This window comes from Zea mays, chromosome 4, assembly GCF_902167145.1.
Source record: "Zea mays cultivar B73 chromosome 4, Zm-B73-REFERENCE-NAM-5.0, whole genome shotgun sequence".
NCBI classification, from domain to species: Eukaryota; Viridiplantae; Streptophyta; class Magnoliopsida; order Poales; family Poaceae; genus Zea; species Zea mays.
Genome location: NC_050099.1, coordinates 25754853 through 25758808, shown reverse-complemented (window position 1 = coordinate 25758808; position 3956 = coordinate 25754853). Strand labels below are relative to the sequence as shown.

General features: G+C 47.3%; 1 non-coding gene across 1 annotated transcript; it reads right to left on the bottom strand.

Moving 5' to 3' along the window:
* Positions 1-1343: 1343 nt before the first annotated feature.
* Positions 1344-1482, bottom strand: LOC111591418 (small nucleolar RNA Z247). Its single transcript, XR_004858052.1, has one exon. It is a non-coding gene; the product is annotated as a small nucleolar RNA Z247 (small nucleolar RNA).
* Between the last annotated feature and the right edge of the window lie 2474 nt (positions 1483-3956).

The following is a 3956-nucleotide window of genomic DNA, read 5'->3' as shown; positions in this document are numbered from 1 at the left end:
GGTTGGTAAACGGTTGATTAAGAAGGTAGCAGTGAGAAAAGCTTCATCCCAGAATTTAAGGGGCATGGAGGCATGGGCAAGTAAAGCAAGGCCAGTTTCAACAATATGCCGATGTTTGCGTTCAGCAGCTCCATTTTGCTGGTGGGTATGCGGACAAGATACTCTATGAGCAATGCCTAACTTTTTAAAGAATGTGTTATGAGTCTTTTGATATTCACCACCCCAATCAGATTGAACACACTTAATTTTAGAATCTAAAAGGCGTTCAACATGAGCTTGAAATTGCAAGAAAATTTGTGGAGCCTCAGAACGATCATGAAGAAGATAAATCCAAGAGAATTTACTGAAATCATCAAGAAAACTAATATAATAACGATAACCACCAACAGATGTAGCGGCAGGACCCCAAACATCGGAGTGAATTAATTCAAGAGGAGCTGAAGCATTATTCATAGACCTAGAATATGGAAGTTGGTGGCTTTTAGCCATCTGACAAGCATTACAAACTGATGAAAAAGACTCACTAGAACACATAATATTATTAATACGTAAGATGGACTGGACTGTTTGCGAAGCTGGATGACCTAAGCGAGCATGCCATTGATCACGATTTATTTTGCGGGCAGCCAATGCATGCGTCAGGTCTTGTGCGCTAGAGATCGTCAGGGGATAGAGACCACCTTCACATTGCCCTTCCAGAAGGCATCTCCTCGTTTGCCGGTCCTTTATGAAAAAATTCCAAGGGTGATATTCAAAATAACAGTCATTATCACGAGTGAAACGATGAATGGATAATAGATTTTTGGTAATCCCCAGAACGTGAAGAATATTACGAAGAAATAAAGGACGTGCAGCAGTATTAATAGTAGAGTGACCGATATGTGAAATTTTCAAACCTGCACCATTGCCCACTTGGACTTGTTCATTGCCGTTGTAGCGTTCTCGGACCGCAAGGCGATCAAGTTCGTTGGTGATGTGGTCTGTGGCGCCTGTGTCCCCGTACCAGTTGTCAAGCTTGTATGAAGGCAACGTAGAGGCGACATTGGCCATCGGTGGATCTTCGTTGTAGGAGTCATCATGACGGTACCAGCAGCGTACCGCAGTGTGGCCTATTTTGCCACAGATCTGGCAAAGGGGCCGGCTGTTGTTGTTGGTGGTGGCAGGACGTCGAGCACCAGGCGGATCTGTAGGACGCGACGAAGAACCACCATGCGAGTAGTTTCCGCGACCGCCGCGACCACGAGGGCCACCGCGACCACGCAAGTTGTTGCCGCCGCGACGAGCGTAGTTGGCCGAGGAATTGAGATGCATCTGCATCTCCGCCTGGTTGCGTTGGAGTCGAGCCTCAAACACCATGAGATGAGAATAAACCTCATCCAGGGAAAGGCGATCACTTCGAGTGGTGATCGAGGTCACAAAGGCATCGTAGTCGGTGGCAAGTCCTGCAAGCAAATATGAGATTATATCTTCATCACCAAGAGGGGCGCCCGCGGCTGCCATCTCGGCAGCGAGCGCCTTGACCTTGGCGAAGTACGTCGCGGCCGTGAGATCCCGCTTCTTGATGTTGGCCAACTCAACACGGATTTGCACCGTGCGAGCCCGCGTGGAGGAGGCATAAATGCGCAGGAGAGAATCCCACGCCTCCTTGGCCGTTGTCGCGGACTGAACATCAGCAAGTACTTCTTCCGTCATCGAGGACAGAAGACCGCCCAGTAGCTGCTGGTCTTGATCATACCAGGTCTCATAGGTCGGGTTGACAATGAGTTCGGCACCGGCGCTTGTTGACGCAGGAACCATTGCGGGCGGGATGGGTTGAGATCCATCGAGGAAGCGCATGAGTTTGTTGCTTCGGAGATAAGGAAGCAGCTGCGCACGCCATAAGAGAAAATTCTTCTTGGTTAATTTGATGGTAACGATCTGATGGAGAGGAGCAGGAGTAGATTGTATGGTGGAAGCGCTGGAGGAGGTGAGGGAGGAGGTGGTAGAAGAAAGGGTGGCCATTGTTTATTGGTTGGATCTTGGCTCTATTACCATGTGAAAATGTTTGGGACGCCACGCACAATACGGCTGTGGCTCTATCTATTTATAGAGATGATTACAATTCATGTACAACCGACTTGCGGTGATCAAGGGAGGCGCAGCTCCCGGTTGCCCATAACAGATTACACCAGATACGCGTGCGTTTGTTAAGGAGATAATACTCCTGAGAGATATCCTCTAATTCTGTTAACAGTGCACACCAATAGTTCATAAAAAAAAAGTAAAAAAAAATGCTCCTATGACTCTAGTACATTTTCTTCTGAATGCACCGTCTCCTTTAACCAAAGAAACATTTTTCTGTTGTATCAAAGTTGAAAAATAAACCTCACGATCTTCAGCTATCACGACTAAGGGGGTGTTTGTTACATGGGCTATTTTTTAGTCTCTAGTTCCTCAAGGGATGGCTAAAGGGACTAAACCGGATTTTTCCTCAGCTGCCCTTATCCCTAACCTTCTGCCCAAGTGTCCACCAACCTTCCGCCGCCAGCATCGCTCCCTCCTCCCCAGCCTTCCGCCGCCAGCTCTCCCTCCTCCCCAACCTTCTGCAGCCAGCATTGCGTCCCCTCCTCGCGTCTGCTCCTTGTGTTTCGTCCGCTCTCGCTCCTTGTGTTGCGTTGCGTGATTGGGTTGTGTCAGCTAGCATCGCTCCCTCCTCCCCATCACACCGGCCACCATCCTTCGCGCGTCCCTCAAGTACTTCTTCGTTGTCGTCTGCCGGTAGATGGAGAACAACCGCAACCTCCGAGACTTCTTATCCCAAGTCGGATCTTCCTCCTCGGCTAGGATCCCACATGGCCGTGAAGCTCCCGAAGAAGACCTGGGCATCTTCTACCAGACGCCGTTGTCTCGGGCACCTTCTATCAGTTCCCCAGCCGCCCGTCTACACATTGAAGATCTACATATCAACTCCCTTGGTAATGACTTTCCAAATTTATCCTCCTACCAAGAAGTTCTCCGGTCCGATGGTGCTACACCCTACCTAGGGTTGCCTCCCTCAGGTCGTGGAATTAGAATAGGGAGCACACTCTTTCAATTTCCCTGATCCAGTGTGGGAGTCATGAGATCCAGAGGTGGCTCACAAGTTTTTCGTGGCCAAGGTGGATCTAGAGGATGTCGTGGAGCTCGGGGAAGGGCCACAGTTACTCGTGGTGGACGCTCTGGTGTCAACCCAACCACTGACCATGTCCTTGTTCAAGATCTGCAACATGAAGAAGAAAATGAATTGGACACTCAATCTCCAGTGGTAAGGAAATGCGTATTAATTTTTGTGTTTACTAGCTTCCACTGTGTTTACTGTCTTTTATTGTGTTTACTAGATATTAATTCAGCAATACTAGTTTTGTGAACTGTACCGTTCTGGTCATTAAATTGCTTTGTAATGCTACTGGTGAATATACAAGAGTATTGCTTGTTCAATAAAATATATAAGAGTAGTGCTTGTTTTATGGTGAAAACACATGTAGAAATCATCCATAGGTTCTGTTTGAACTTTGAACTACATCTCATGGGAGCCTACACTGGTGATCAACATATCCCTTTCTCTCACACACACACTGAGTTGGACTAGAGGTAGAAGAAAGGAAGGTGAGTACATAGCACACAGACTTGCAACATAATCCGGCGAGCCTACATAGTTGAGCAGCACCTCACTCAAACACACACTTGCTGAGTTGGGATTGGACTAGAGGTAGAAGAAAGGGAAGTGAGTACAGAGCACACGCACACACAAGTGCAGCAGCTAAACAGAGAGACTAATCAACTACCAAGTACATCTAGCACACCTACTTGTACTAGCCACTTGTTAATCATTGTTAACCGGTGCTCGACCTTGTTATAGTGTTAACTGATGTATATTTGTAAATCATTGTTAACTATCTGTTATATGCTTCCTATATATTTGTTGTTTGGAACGGAAA